Source organism: Somniosus microcephalus, chromosome 19 (assembly GCF_052327205.1).
Source record: "Somniosus microcephalus isolate GS21.2 chromosome 19, FLI_Smic_1.0, whole genome shotgun sequence".
NCBI classification, from domain to species: domain Eukaryota; kingdom Metazoa; phylum Chordata; class Chondrichthyes; order Squaliformes; family Somniosidae; genus Somniosus; species Somniosus microcephalus.
In genome coordinates, this window is record NC_141005.1 from 20,625,830 (window position 1) to 20,641,642 (window position 15,813).

General features: G+C 39.6%; 1 protein-coding gene across 4 annotated transcripts in view; it reads left to right on the forward strand.

The window, feature by feature from the left end:
- The window catches only part of fam222aa (family with sequence similarity 222 member Aa), a 328,869-nt gene that overhangs the window by 130,939 nt on the left and 182,117 nt on the right, over nucleotides 1-15,813 (forward strand). Inside the window, exon 1 of one of the 4 annotated variants that reach the window (XM_085961325.1) lies at nucleotides 7,517-8,593. The exons of the other annotated variants lie outside the window; for them this stretch is intronic. The gene's annotated coding sequence lies outside the window, so the exon portion shown is untranslated. Of the gene's footprint in view, nucleotides 1-7,516; nucleotides 8,594-15,813 lie in introns of those variants that run through there. 4 annotated transcript variants of the gene reach the window in all.

Below are 15,813 nucleotides of genomic sequence, written 5' to 3' on the forward strand. Positions count from 1 at the left end.
CTATCCCCCCAATTTGGTGTCATCTGCAAATTTAGAAATTGTGTTTTTGATTCCAAAGTTTAAACCGTTAATGTAAATTGTGAACAGTGGTCACAGCACTGATCCTTATGGAACACCACTACCCACCTTCTGCCACTGTGAATAGCTACCCTTTACCCCTACTCTCTGCTTTCTGTCCTGAAGCCAGCTAGCTATCCATTCTGCTACTTGTCCCCTGACTCCGCAGTCTCTGACCTTGTTCATCAGTCTATTATGGGGTACCTTGTCGAAGGCCTTTTGAAAATCTAGATAAATTACATCTGCATTGCCATTGTCTACTCTCTCGGTTACCTCTTCAGAAAGTTCAATAAGGCTGAAACTTGTGACACTATTCAAAGAGCAGGGAGTTATCCCGGTGTCCCGGCCAACATTTGTTCCCTCGATCAATTCCACTAAAACAAATTAGCCAGTCAGTCATCTCATTGCTTTTGTGAGACAGTGCTGTTTTGTAACATGCCTGCCTACGTAAATTACTGCAATTCATTGTATATGAAGCAATGCGGGAAGTCCCAAGAAACACAAGGCTCTATATAAATGCAAAGTCTCAGTTGTTCTCTTTTGCTCGCTTGCTGTTTATTTTCTCACTTTCTTTCTGTTTCTTTTTCCTATAAAGTGCTATATAAATGCAAGAAGTTGTTCTTGTTCACAGCCCCTAAAATACCAATTTCACACCATGCCATCCTGGTATTTGAACTCACTACCTCTAGGTAGCTAATATGGTATCATAATCACTATTTACTGCACCCATTTTATATTCAATTTTTTCACAATCAGAATATGATCAAGTTTGCTCTAATGTGATCAATTTCTGATTCTCCAATGCCCCTCCTAACATTGTAGGGACTGGAATGGGAGGAGCTACCAGTAGACGGGGAATTAAAAAAAAAGTGAAATGTCGGTGGAAAGTGAGGTTGAAATTGAGGTAATATATTGGGAGCAAAATAAAAGGACTATGGTTACACCTGACATGAGAATGCTTGAAATGTAAATATTTATCTGTTCCATGGTCTGCATTGCATGTCAGTGATGTGGAGTTATTGTAATGAACTTGTAGTTGATGAGAAAAATATAGTGTTAAAGCAAAAGTAGTATTAATTAGATAATTTAAATCACAGACTGGTGCAGTGGTGCTGGAAAAGGCCTTGCCTTCAAGCTAAAGTTTTATGGGAGCAGCTTATTCTCCTCTTCTCCTGTATCTTAACAAACTTAATCTTTTAAATCATTTTTCTATGGAGCATCAAAGATCAATTTGTCATTTAATAAATAAATACTGTAAGAACTTGTATATTTACAGTTTGAGTACTTGTTTTTTCTGTAGAAATATACTAAAACAGCTGTACATTATCAAAATGTTCATGTTCTTTTCTCTCTCACTTTAATTGACAGTGGTCCATACCAATAAACAAACAAGTTTTACCATTTGACTGCAAATAAATCTATGTAAAAATACTGCACTGTTGATCGTGCCAGAGCAAAATTTCATGTAGGTTTTCGCCCAGTGTTTAGGGATGAAATGAAATGGAGTATTTCTCAGTTCCTTAAGTTACTGGGACATGGCTATGATCAGAAATTCCAAGTACAATTAAGGCATGCTTTCAATTAATAACCTAGCTTTTTTGACTTGATTCTTATCCATTTCACTGAAAGTAACTGAAGTTTGTGCGTGTCCTAAGGATCCTTGATCCTGACTATATCAGCTAGTGGATATTTTGTTAATTTTAGGTTGGCTGTGAAAAGTCTTAATAAGTGGTTGCATAAGCTAAATTGTCCAATCTCTGCTTTATGCTTTATTGTCCCTTCTGATCCATCTGCAATAGTTTCTGTAGTTCATTTGGCTTCTTAAGAACTACATAATATTTCTGGATTTGGTGTCTGATTTGAAAGTTATGGGGAGTGGGCGGGAAAGTGGAGTTGAGGCCAAGATCAGATCAACCACGATCTTATTGAATGGCGGGGCAGGCTCGAGGGGCCGAATGGCCGACTCCTGCATCTATTTCTTATGTTACTCTTAGGAAGAAATTAGCATGGTGTTTTTAATGAAGAGTGTTTCTGATTTATGAGGAACTTTTTACTTCTGCATGATCTCCTATTCAGACATCAGTCTCCAGGCTTGATTTTGACCAGTGTGGACAATGGGATAGAAGGAACAAACCCCAATGTTAGGTTCTGTTCTGCAGTAAATAATGTGTATTGAATATTTTGATTGCATATGACTAGCACCGTTAAAGTAAATTTGAATTTGTGAGCCTGAATACATTGAAAAGTTATAATTTCAAAACACTTTTAAAATGCTGCTGCAAATCCTTCAGGCAAATTGTCTATTTTTAATGTTTTGTACAGAAATTTTTAAACCTGTTCAGATCAAGACAATATTAGGCAATATTTCAAGAAATATAATTTTAATTCACTTTCGGTGAAATTCGAATTTTTGATATGTTGGAACTAGTGTATAAGCTGGAATCATGGGGAGCAATGGAGACTCTTGATGTGCACAGTATCTTCAGTACAAGGGATGTCCAATTCTTGGTCTGATTAGGTTTTCTTCTATTTGTCGGCGGAAATGAGCAGAAATTTCAATGATTATTCTTACTGTTAACTGTATTAATCCTTGAGAATTTTTCCTTTTTATTGTTGCTGTTCCAGAGTCTTTATGGGGTGAAAATCAAATTTGAATTTTCCCTTTTTTTAAAAACTATTTTTATCCAATTATAACATGACTTGCAACAAAGTTAACCTAGTGGCAACAAAAATGTCAAGAATTATACTGGCTGAGTTGTAAACCTATAATTTATTAATGTAGTACCTATAACCTATATATAAATCTAGAATTGATGGAGATGCATTGTATTTTGTACATTTCTTTTCTCCACACTCACCATATATTAAAAGTGTTAATGAGTCTTTTCAGCGGTCTTTGTGCAACAAAATCTTGGCTCTATAGGAGTATACATTGATTTTTTTTCATTAGCGTTGAACATGTTGTCACTTACTTGCAAATGCAGAAAAATATATAACAACTGCTTGCAATGATATAGCAGAAAAAACACCCAGAAGTGCTTCACAGAAGCACAACGAAAAAATTGATGTTAAACCAAGAAAGAAAATATTAGGAGGGGTGATCAAAAGCTTGATCAAAGAGATGGGTGGGTTCAGGACATTATTAAAGGAGGAAAGAAATGTGTGGAGTTGTAGGGCTTTATGGAGGTAATTTCAGAGTATGGGGTCCATGCGGTTCAAGACTAAGCCACAAATGGTTGGTTGAAGGGAGAGTAATTATACAAGAGGCTAGATTCCGAGGATTTCGGGCGGGGGAGGTGTAGCACTGAAGAAGGGTACAGAGATGGGGCACGGCCATTAAACAGGATTTATAAAGCTATTTATAAGCCATCTTGGTTTGAGATGAATGTTTGAATCCATGGTAGTTTAGCTTTTTTGTTTTTGAATTTGCAATACAATCATGGACAACTCTATAAATAATGAGTTCCTGACTTTTACCCTCAAACTCCCAATCATTCAAAACTATGCAATCTGTATCCTGATTTGCACAAAACCTTGCTCACCCCTCACCCCAATTCTTGCTGATCCCACACTAGTTCTCTCTCCTCAATACAACAAATTTAAAATCCTTATTATGAGCTACAAATCTCTACTATCTTGCCCCACCCTGCCTCTGCAAACTTCTCCAGCCTTACAACACCTGCTGTGCCCTTGGGTCATCTAAATTCGCTCTTCTATGCATCCTCTCTGTCTCCACAATACTATTGATATCAGAATCTTCAGTCTCGTCTTTAACTTTATGGAATTTCATCCTCAAAATTTAATGGCTTTCTTAAAGCCCACCTTTGACCAAGCTTCTGGTCACTTCTCTTAACTCTCTCCTTCACAGGTGCAGTGTCTGCTTCTCTTCTTCCTCTGTGAAGTACCTTGAAATGTTTTTCTCTGTTAAAGATGGTATATAAATGTAAGACAGTTGGAGGGTGTGATGGGTGGACCATATGTTTTAATGGAAGGATTAACTAAATCTGTAACTAAAAAGTATAACAAAAGGTATTGAACATAATATAAAATATTTTTTCTGGAATCCTAAGTGAGGGTGGATGGAGCGGAGGTTAAAATTCTAAAAGATAGTGATGATGGAACTGAAGACGAAATAAAAGTAATATTTTTGCCAAAAAATACATTAACTTGGTGTCCATTCTAACAATATACCAATAGAGAATTTTGAAATTGGTGTTGAAGTGGTGCTTGATAAGTTAAATCTGCTTTAGACCAACAAATTCCCTGGGCCAGAACCAAAGAATACCAGAATGAATTTTGTGAGCTACTGGTTATTTTCATAAAGGGATCATTGGACACTGATGAAATTTTGCAGGACAGAAGCCAGAAAACATGGTACTGTAGATATATTTTTTTAAAGCAGCAAATTGTACCAGGCAACTGCAGGCCCATTAGTCTAATATCAATAATGGGAGTTATTCTAAGGGGTAAACTGGGGAAATGCATATATAGTGCTAACTTAAAACAGTCAGCATGCATTTAAAAGGGGAAGATTTTGTCAGACAAACTTTCTAATTTGTTTGAGGGCATACAGATAAAAAGATAGAACTTGTTATGGTGTGATTTATGTGGATTTTCAGGAAGCTTTTGACAAAGTTCCACATGAAACTGTAATTAAACTAGAAGTCATAGTAATCCAAAGTAGAACATAGGGCTAAGTAAGAAACTGGCTTACAGAATGGGAAACTGTGCTGGTGAGAAATGTAATAGACTGGGGAAGGTGTTGAGTGGAGTCTTTTGGGGATCAGGGTTTGGACCCTCGTCATTTTTAAAAATCTAACTTGACGAGCAAAATATAGAAGCCAAATGTAATCTCGTCAGATTTGCTGATGGCACTAAAAATGAATACAGCTAAAGAAGCAGAGGATTTAGATTGGTTGTATAATTGGACTGGCATGGTAAATTTAACATTCATAAATGTAAAGTTCTAAACATTGTATACTTGTGGTGTAATTTTTGTCTAATGAATGAAATTGAATTGACAGAGAGGCACTTAGAAAGGGACCTGGGAGTGATGGTGTACTCTTAACCTTTTTAGTTTGGACAATGTGCCTAAGGAATTGATAGATTTTATTTCTCCCGTCTTTTCTTTTGTTCACTGGTCTCTACTCCCCCCCCCCCCGGTAAGTTCCATGGTCAGAAAATCGGACCAACAGCCATGACTTTTCAATAACTGCATGTGCACATTCTTGAGTTGCTGTTGGTGTTCTGAAATTTGCCTGCAGAATAAATAGTGAATTCCAGTGTAATATAGGCCTCAGAACATTGCCCAACTAGTTCAAATGGAAGTGTTTCCACAACACTAAAATGGGTATTGGATTTGCTTTTAAATCAGGCATCATTGTACCTGCTTCAAAAAGCAGCCAGTTTTTGGAGTTGGAAGGTGGTAAAATAGTGCTGTCACCTCCCTCGCCTGTTCCTTCCTCTCATGCTTGATTTGCATTCCCCACTGCAGTGGATTCTCACTGGCTTAGCTGGTGCTTTAGAGACAGCAAAAAAAAGTTGAGGCTTAAATTCATCTTAAGAAATTACTGTGTGAAAAGTGGCAGTGGCATTATTATTGAACTCCACATGCCCTGGATAATGGAGGGGAAAATCAGCCGCAGTTCCCATTTCAGATCACCATCAAGAAAACTCTACTGCATCATAGATTTGTCCTGTGATCTGATAATGCACATACGGTGAACTAAAATTCTCAATACTATAGGGTTTCTGAAATCTTTATTGGCTTCAAGCAGTTTTGTCTAGTTATTAAAAACCTTACGTGGTTTTGTTTGGACAATCTAAGTAGCAGTAGTTTGACATGCAGCAACAGAAAGGTCACCATCAGCTTGCCTGCTCACTTTGTTTGAGAAGGCTTCCATTTATTTTTAGCTATCCATCAAGCCATGAAGCTGGACAGACAGCATTTTATAAGGTTCTATGTGTTGGCTTTTGCTCTCTGGGTCATTGTTGTACTGCCTTTTCTATCTTACACTTCCCTACCCCAACTCATAAATTACAATTTCTTAAACTGATTTTTAACCTGGAAATAGATATTTTTTAAATGTTCAAGATGGATTTTCCTAGTCAATAACAGGTTATCAGATTTGTAGTTGTATCATAATTCCTTTTGTACATTTAGAGGCTGAGCAGTCTTTAATTGCCGCTAACATGAAGGAAGATTAGAAAATCTTCATGAAACCTTTCAAAATTAAAATCATAAATTTCCAGGAACTGACTTCAAAATGTCTGAGTTCGGTTTATGTATCCATCAGATTTCTGTGTAGTTTATGACATCATCTGAACCTCCCAGGCATTCCTTTTGTGGAAAATATTTAAACCCTAAGTCTGCAGTTCTCTTTTGTGGTAGGAAGGAAGATGATTGGATGGGTTTCAGTCTTCACTTGGGGTGGGAAAAATTATGCAAAATTATTTTGAGTCCAGGCAACATTTAAAATTTGAACACGAGTTCTCAAGTTGCTATGGTTGTCTGTAGGAAAATGTTTTCAGTAGTGATGATGGATGAGTAGAAACATGCATAGGAATGACCACTTGATCCCTGTCCGTCAGTATTTGGGGCGGGTAAAATAATGAGCAAAGCTCTGTGTAATGGGCATTGTCTACAGTGCATACTTCTGATTACTTGTATTTGATACTAAACTGTGAAGTTCTTAAATGGAATCATGTTAGCTGTTTTTCAGTTTTGTTCCTTTTTCTTGTGCAGCCGCAGAAAAAACTGCAGATGCTGGAAATCTGAAACAAAAGTAGAAAATGCTGGAAACACTTAGCAGGTCAGACAGCATCTGTGCAGAGAACAATGGACCCTGCTTCCCTGTTGAAGGGTCCACACCCGAAATGTTAACTTTTCTGTTCTCTCCACAGATGCTGCATGACCTGCTAAGTGTTCCAGCATTTTCTGCTTTTGTTACTTCAATTCTGCCTTATCCATAGAAAATTTGAGAATAGACTGCTGAAGCTTGGGTACAGTTTTAGTTTCCCCTCTGCCTTTGGGCCTTCCAGCACTATTTCACAACCAAGAGGGTGAACAGGCAACCTGCACCCAGGGCTGGAAATTCATGAGCCACCCACGAAAAGGTTAGCGCTCTTTTGATTTCCCTTTTTTTTGGAAGGGAAGTGAAGAATGCCCAGACTCTCTTCGGTAGCTCATCTGAGAACATAAACTCCGAGTAACAACAGAAAATGCTGGAAAAACTCAGCAGGTCAGGCAACATCCGTGGAGAGAAATTTGAGTTGACGTTTCGGGTTTGACCCTTCTTCAAAACTGGAGAGAAAAGGAACTAGATCGAAGGCAGGGCTGCGATCGGACAAAAGAATAAAAGAACCAAAAGAAGTAAAAGAGATTAGAAGCTAGACGAGATGGTAATAGGCTGGGATTAGGTGTAAAGTGTACTGGCAGGGCAAAAGATAGCTGCCAGGTGTGAGAGAGAAACAAAAGGAAAGGGGGGGGGGGAGGAAAGGAGTGGAAAAATATAAGTAAAAATGAAATAGGGGCCGAGGTTATGATCTGAAATTGTTGAACTCGATATTGAGACCGGAAGGCTGCAGAGTGCCTCAAATTTCTCTCCACGGATGTTGCCTGACCTGCTGAGTTTTTCCAGCATTTTCTGTTGTTATTTCAGATTTCCAACATCTGCAGTATTTTGCTAATAAACTCCGAGTAGTTGTGAGAACAGACCACACTGATGAACCATGCCTTTTAAATTACTTGAAGAGAAGTGCGTCATTTTGCATCTGAATCTAAATTAAAATAGTTTCTATGGGGTTAGTGTTTAGTTGCGTATTGGTCCTTTTACGTGATTAATTTCTGAAAGTCTTGATCCATGCATGCCGTTTCTTGATGGACTAGTTTGATCTTTATTGGAATTCTATTGTACCAGACAATATATGGTAACTTGCCTGCAATTGCTTACAAGTATATGTATGCATTTACAAGACTCCATGTCTATTCCTGTGAGACCACCTATAAAAACCATTGTTCAGCTGCAATCAGCTCTTCCAGAAACTTGATTTCTGGAGCAGGTAGCAAGTGAGTGACCCTCACTGCTTACATGCTAATGTAATCTTTAACTAGATCTTCAATACCATGTCTAAAATTGCTTTTTAAATTAACATTTAATTATTAACGGCATTCTCCGTAAGGCCTGCAGGTCATGAGTAGATTGCAGTTGCTCAGTATGCATTAAGTAAAGCCGATTGAGACATTTACCAAGAGAGGAAGAGGCAGAAGGGGAAGGTCGTTTGTGTGGTATAGTGTCGACCTGGCATAGTTTATTAGTGCCTTCAGCAAGGTACAGAGTAACTTCTCCATACAGAAATATAAAAGTTCAGAAGACTTTAACCTTCCTACTGCTTCACATTCTTGTGCTTTTTCTTTCAGGAAAGATGAGCTTGCATAATGTGACGCCTACACTATTTTTGGAGGTCAAGTTGGACCTGAAATTAGCTAAGAACCGACTTGTGAAATTGGTGCCAATTTAAGTGAGATTCACCTCTGGTAATTTCATGCCAATGCATCAGTAGTATGCTAATGTAACTTGATAGTACACTCGTGGGCAAACTTGTTCTTTCCTGTACTGCTTTGTGCCTGTTGTTTGACTCCAATGCTCTGAAAATATTCATATATCTGGCTACAGGTGTGGTGCTGGAGGATTGCTAACGTGCTACCGTTGTTTAAAAAGGGAGAAAGGGATAGACCGAGTAATTACAGGCCAGTCAGCCCAACCTCGGTGGTGGGAAAATTATTGGGAAAAAATTCTGAGGGACAGGATAAATCTGAAAGACACGGATTAATCAGGGATGGTCAGCATGTATTTGTTAAGGGAAGGTCGTGTCTGACTAACTTGATTGAATTTTTTGAGGAGGTGACAAGGAGGGTCGATGAGGGTAGTGCATTTGATGTAGTCTATATGGATTTTAGCAAGGCTTTTGATAAGGTCCCGCATGGCAGACTGGTCACGAAAGTAAAAGCCCATGGGATCCAAGGCAAAGTGGCAAGTTGGATCCAAAATTTGGCTCAGAGGCAGGAAGCAAAGGGTAATGGTCGAAGGCTGTTTTTGTGACTGGAAGGCAGTTTCCAGTGGGGTTCTGCAGAGCTCAGTACTGGGTCCTATGCTTTTTGTGGTATATATCAATGATCTATGTAGGAAGTATGATTAAGAAGTTTGCAGATGATACAAAAATTGGCCGTGTGGTTGATAATGAAGAAGGAAGCTGTAGACTGCAGGAAGATATCAATGGACTGGTCAGGTGTGCAGAACAGTGGCAAATGGAATTCAATCTGGAGAAGTGTGAGGTAATGCATTTGGGGAGGGCTAACGAGGCAAGGGAATACACAATAAATGGTAGGACGCTGAAGTGCAGAGGATCAGAGGGACCTTGGAGTGCATGTCCACAGATCCCTGAAGGTAGCAGGACAGGTAGATAAGGTGGTTAAGAAGGCATACGGGATACTTATATTTTATGCCTCAGCTAATAAAGGCAAGAGCGGGGAGGTTATGCTTGGACTGTATAAAACACTAGTTAGGCCGCAGCTAGAATGCTGCGTGCAGTTCTGGTCACCACATTACAAGAAGGATGTGATTGCACTAGAGAGGGTGCAGAGGAGATTTACGAGGATGTTGCCTGGGCTGGGGAATTTTAGCTATGAGGAAAGATTGGATAGGCTGGGTTGTTTTCTTTGGAATAGAGGAGGCTGAGGGAAGACCTAATTGAGGTGTATAAATTTGAGGGGTCTAGATCGAGTGGATAGGAAGGACCTATTTCCCTTTAGCAGAAGGGTCAATAACCAGGGGGGCATAGATTTAAAGTAATTGGTAGGAGGTTTAGAGGGGATTTGAGGAGAGATTTTTTCACCCAGAGGGTGGTGGGGGGTCTGGAACTCACTGCTGAAAAGGGTGGTAGAGGCAGAAACCCTCATTACATTTAAAAAGTAATTGGATAGGCACTTGAAGTGCCGTAACCTACAAGACTACGGACCAAGTGCTGGAAAGTGGGATTCGGGTGGATAGCTCTTTGTCGGCTGGCACGGACAAGATGGGTCGAATGGCCTTCTGTGCTGTAAATTTCTATGATCTACAGTAAGTGTCTTGGGATGTATTTTTATGTCAAAGGTGCTATATAAATGGAAGTTGTAATCGCTGAAGGAGGAATGCAAAAGCTAGAATAACAACAGAAAATGCTGGAAATACTCAGCAAGCCAGGCAGCATCCGTGGAGAGAGAAACAGAGTTAACGTTTCAGGTCTGGGACCCTTCATCAGAACTGGAAAAAGCAGGAGATGTAACAGTGCCCCCATTTTTCATGCAGTATGATTTTTGCCATTCCCATTTGCAACATTTTATCTTTCCTGCCTCTTACAAAAGTACAGGATGTTCTTTCTATTTCTTCTTCCCCCCCCCCCCCTCCCTCCCTGTCTCTGCACCTGCTTAATATCTGTTACATCTCCAGCTTTTTCCAGTTCTGATGAAGGGTCCCAGACCTGAAACGTTAACTCTGTTTCTCTCTCCATGGATGCTGCCTGGCCTGCTGAGTATTTCCAGCATTTTCTGTTGTTATTTCAGATTTCCAGCATCCGCAATATTTTGCAATTATATTAATGCAAAAGCTAGTTTGGAAATATTTATCAAACAACTGACCAAAGGGTGAGACAGTGCCTCGTCATATTGGTGGTCAGCTGGGATCCATTTCCATTAATTTCTCATACTATGTTGAGAGTTGGGGAACATAAGCCAGACTTTTCTTCACAGTGACGAATAATTGGTGACTTTACAGCTTTACAAAAGCAAAATACTGTGAATGCTGGAAATCTGAAATAAAAACAGAAAATGCTGGAAATACTCAGCAGGTCAGGCAGCATCTGTAGAGAGAGAAACAGAGTTAACGTTTCAGATCGCCGACCCTTCGTCTTCAGTTCTGACTGAGGATCATCAACCTGAAACGTTAACTCTGTTTCTCTCTCTACAGATGCTGCCTGACCTGCTGAGTATTTCCAGCATTTTCTGACTTGACAGCTTTGTTGTGCAGCTTTTAGCAGCAAGATTGAGCATTTGCAGAGTTCTCGGAGCAGTTCACCTTCTCATCACCTTGGCTGCAAAATCACATGAAAATCCAAGAGCAGGAAGATTTTTTTTAAAACTGTTTACAATACAAAAAGGGCACACAATACATCAAAGGAACTTACTGACTCGTGCAAGGATCACTCTCAAATCTACCATAACGCAAGCTGCTTATTTAAAAAAAAAAGCAAAATCCCAACCAAGAGTTGGCAGACTGTGAATTCAGGTGCACATACAGGCAGTAGTAGTTCTGCTTTGGGGGAGGGGAAGCTGAGGATTTTAAGTGGCCTTTGGGTTGTTTTGAGTACAATGATGCAAGTTTAATTCTTAGTTGTAGGATCTCAACTGAAAGGCTGACTAAGAATTCTACCCATTATAATTGCACCTCCCCAGACTGGTGGTAATTGTAAAGAGGTACATCACCTAGATTATCTTGTAATTCGGCAGAAGCGGGTAATGGGCAGAAAATATGTTTGAAAAAGGGAATAGAAATGTATTAGCCCACCATCTGTGGAACCATTTGAGCCACTAAGTCTTTTGAAAACCATTTGATTGCAGTAGCATGTTTGTAGTATACATGCACATCATATTGGTCTCTAATTTCTTTGATATTTTTTTGAATTGCTGTCTGAAGGTTTTTATTCTGTCACCATCGGCTTTTTGAACTGTGTCATAGTATAGATGCTCTTGCTTTTGCTAATTCAGTTTGGATCAAAGAAGAGTGACATTCATGTATCAACTCTGCATTTACATTGCTAGAATAGACTCCCTTTATCCTATTGGCAGAATCTTTCAGATTCACATTTTTGCTGTTGGGGTTAGTAAAACAGGTTTAGCGATGTAACCATGGGGTTCAGACACATGACATTGTTTGTCCTGTGATCTGAACTACAGAAGTGATAAATCTGGGTTGGTACTATTGTATGCCTTTTTACAGTTACTAAACATTTATCCTAGCCATTCAAATTTTACCATAATGCAGTCGTGGATATTTTAGCAGTGATCAGAGTCATCAGTGTCCTTTTGTAGTTAGGCTTGTAGTATGGATCTGAAAAATGCCATCACTGCTGAAACATCCTCATAGAAACATTGAAGATAGGAGCAGGAGTAGGCCATTCGGCCCCTCGAGCCTGCTCCGCCATTCAATGAGATCATGGCTGATCATCCAAATTCAGTACCCTGTCCCTGCTTTCTCCCCATACCCTTTGATCCCTTTAGCCTTAAGAAATATATCCAACTCCTTCTTGAATATATTTAATGAATTGGCCTCTACTGCCTTCTGTGGTAGAGAATTCCACAGGTTCACCACTCTCTGGGTGAAGAAATTCCTCCTCATTTCTGTCCTAAATGGCTTACCCCTTATCCTTAGACTGTGACCCCTGGTTCTGGACTCCCCGACCATCCTTCCTGCATCTAGTCTGTCCAGTCCTGTCAGAATTTTATAAGTTTCAATGAGATCCCCTCTCATTCTTCTAAACTCCAGCGAGTATAAGCCCAATCGACCCAATCTCTCCTCATACGTCATTCCTGCCATCCCAGGTATCAGTCTGGTGAATCTTCGCTGCACTCCCTCCATGGCAAGAACATCCTTCCTCAGATAAGGCGACCAAAACTGCACACAATACTCAAGGTGTGGTCTCACCAAGGCCTTGTACAGCTGCAGCAAGACATCATTGTTCCTGTACTCAAACATTGGAATACATGTATATGTGTTAATTTCAGTTGGCAGCTGCTGAACCTCTATGAAAAATTTGCAGTTGTGCATAACATTTTATACACAAGTTTTTAAAGCTTTTTATTAACATTGATCAATTTTCATGCAATTTATTCTGATTTCTGTAGTTTAATTTTCTTATTTGAGATCTTCATTTTGATTGCATAAAGACTAGATAGCTGAAGTTCTAAGTACAGTTCATTTAAATAAATGATTGAAACAACATTCTAAACCATACTTCGTTTTCCAGACCTGAACAGCAAAAGAGCGTTAATAACCCATTGCTGAGATATCTTTTACTGCATTTTCTTTCTTTTTCAATTATTCTTGCTCTTGCTGTCTAAAAGTTAGTTTAAAGCTATTATTTACAGTTTAAAGTATTTTGCGTTTTAAAGATACCTGCTGCTGCTGCTTGAAGTTTATATCGCAGTTGGCATCTAAAGTGTCTTCCAAAATGACACACTGGTTTTAAAAAAAAAAAGAAAGTTTAGATGTGTGTGTGCCTTGTGCTCCCGCTTGCAGGCATGCATCTATCACAACCAGCTTTCAACTATGTTACTGATGTAAAATAATCTTTAAAAGAATTAGTCATTGACTTGCAGCCTGAAATTTACAAGCCATTACAACTGCTCAATGATCGCAATAGTTTGTAACTTTCTAAAATTAACTAGATTTACCTATTTACACAGTGGCCTTAACAATAATCATCACTAAAACAGATTATCTGGTCATTATCACATTGCTGTTTGTGGGAGCTTGCTGTGTGCAAATTGGCTGCTGTTTCTCCTACATTACAACTTCAAAAAGTACTTCATTGGCTGTAAAGCACTTTGGGACATCTGGTGGTCATAAAAGGTGCTGTAAAAATGCAATTCTTTCTTTTGACTTTGAATGTATATGTTGGATTGGCAGCTCCAAACATGCTTCAGCTCCAAGCCTACCTGTGAAAGATGCCACAGATTGTCCTATCCATTCTCTTAACCACTCCCATAGCCTGGGCCACCCACAGCCAGATGAATGTAAAACTACCAGACTTTGTTAGTCGGGCAGCCAGTAAGACCGTTTTTTTTTCCCACTGGGCCTTCACCCAGATGCTAACTCTGGCCACTCAAGGATAGATATTTGCCTTTATAGCAACTCTGCGAATTATATGAAGAAATTGGTGTAACAGGACAGCCTGTAAAAGTTTAAACCTTTCCAATTTGTGTTCCATGCTACTTACTGGATAGTGTTTGTAAATCCGCTTTGAATTTCTCCAGTGTTATTCCAATAGTTGTTGATTTTGGCATTTGCTAAGAAGTCTTGATTACTTATGGAAATTAACTGAAGTAAAAGTATTCATTACACTAACACAGATGGGATGCTTCTTCAATTTGTTAATAGTTGAATACTTTGTTGCTAAATGTTAAGTAATTGTTGCTGATAGAAATAATCAAAAGGATGAAATCTGGAAATGCCTATATTGGCATGAAATAGTCAATGTAGTTTGATATGAAGTCCGAATTCTTTCTAGGGCAAGAGTTTTAAGGGTCTTAAAGTTTTACGGCACTAAGCATGACCAATGACAGGAGTCAGTCAAAAAATCTGCCGTTTACAATGTCTTTTGAAATGCATGAAGCATCACTCTGGAATTCAGTACATATAGAAAGTTTGAATTCTCTTCAGACTTTGAAGGCAACAAGTTTATTTTTCTCTGACATCATGGCCCCAATTTTAACAAGGGGTGGAAACGGTGTGTACGAGCCACGAAGCAGTTGTCAGGAAGGCGGCGGGATCACTGGGAGCAGCGCAGACCTGATTTTATCTGCCTCCCAAGCCCCACCCCTGGTCCAGATTTTGGCAGATGGAGCAGTTAATATCAGGGCTGATGTGCAACATTTTCCGATTGCCTTGCTGAGCCCATCCCTGCAAATAGAAATCTCCAAGTTGATCAGTTCTGATAGCCACAGTAGTGGCCTGAATTGTGAGACTGTGTTTTTGCAGTTTTAGTGATAATGAAAGGTCATTCAGCATCCTTCAGACGCTACTGAAGTTGAGCAGGCTGATGAGCCAATCCATTATGTGGTGGACAACTCCTCTTAATCTTTTTGATGTCATCATGTGGTAACATCAGGCTCTGCTACCACCCATTCCCACATGTATAATAGACCTTGTCATGCAACGGAGTGGCAGCTCATTTTGACAAGGGCCCACATGGCAGACTGGTCAGAAAAGTAAAAGCCCATGGGATCCAAGGGAACGTGGCAAGTTGGATCCAAAATTGGCTCAGCGGTAGGAAGCAAAGGGTAATAATGGTCGACTGATGTTTTTGTGCATTTAAAGCTGTTTCCAGTGGGGTTCTGCAGGGTTCAGTTATTGGTCCCTTGCTTTTTGTGGTATACATCAATGATTTAGACTTCAATGTAGGGGGCATGATTAAGAAGTTTGCAGATAATACAAAAATTGGCCATGTGGGTGATAGTGAGGAAGAAAGCTGTGGACTGCAGGAAGATATTAATGGACTGGCCAGGTGGGCAGAAAAGTGGCAAATAGAATTCAGTCCAGAAAAGTATGAGGTAATGCATTTGGGAAGGGCTAGCAAGGCAAGGGAATACACAATAAATGGTAGAACATTGAAGTGCAGAGGATCAGAGGGACCTTGGAGTGCATGTCCACAGATCCCTGAAGGTAGCAGGACAGGTAGATAAAGTGGTTAAGAAGGCATACGGGATACTTGCCTTTATTAGCCGAGGCGTAGAATACAAGGGTAGGGAGGTTATGCTTGAAATGTATAAAACACTAGTTAGGCCTCAGCTAGAATACTGCGTGCAGTTCTGGTCACCACATTACAGGAAATATGTGATTACACTAGAGGGTACAGAGGAGATTTAAGAGGATGTTGCCAGGACTGGAATTTTAGCTAGGAGGAGAGATTGGATAGGCTGGTGTTGTTTTCTTTGTAACGGAG